Raw genomic sequence first — 301 nt, 5'->3', positions numbered from 1 at the left:
GGGATTAAGATTAGGATTCCTGTGTGCTAGGTCATGTTATACAGCCACAAAGAAAGAGAAGGAAGAAGCCATTTGCTGATGAGGAACGATGAGCAGAACAGAGACAGCCTTCCTTGAAGTCAGCAGCTCAGCTTGAGGAACTCACAGACAGCCCTTGTCGGGTGTGAGGCGGAGTGGGTGCAGACCTGAGAAACGCAGCTGAAACCAGGTCTGGGGACCACCTGGGCATCGTTTACCTCCATGCTGCTGGCTCTGCAGCTGAAAGGACCATTCAGCGGAGGAGGAGGAGGAGGAGGGGGCG

The sequence above is a fragment of the Fukomys damarensis genome, unplaced genomic scaffold (genome assembly GCF_012274545.1).
Source record: "Fukomys damarensis isolate Sample0158 unplaced genomic scaffold, DMR_v1.0_HiC HiC_scaffold_22, whole genome shotgun sequence".
Classification (NCBI taxonomy): Eukaryota; Metazoa; Chordata; class Mammalia; order Rodentia; family Bathyergidae; genus Fukomys; species Fukomys damarensis.
Note: the sequence above shows the minus strand (reverse complement) of the source record.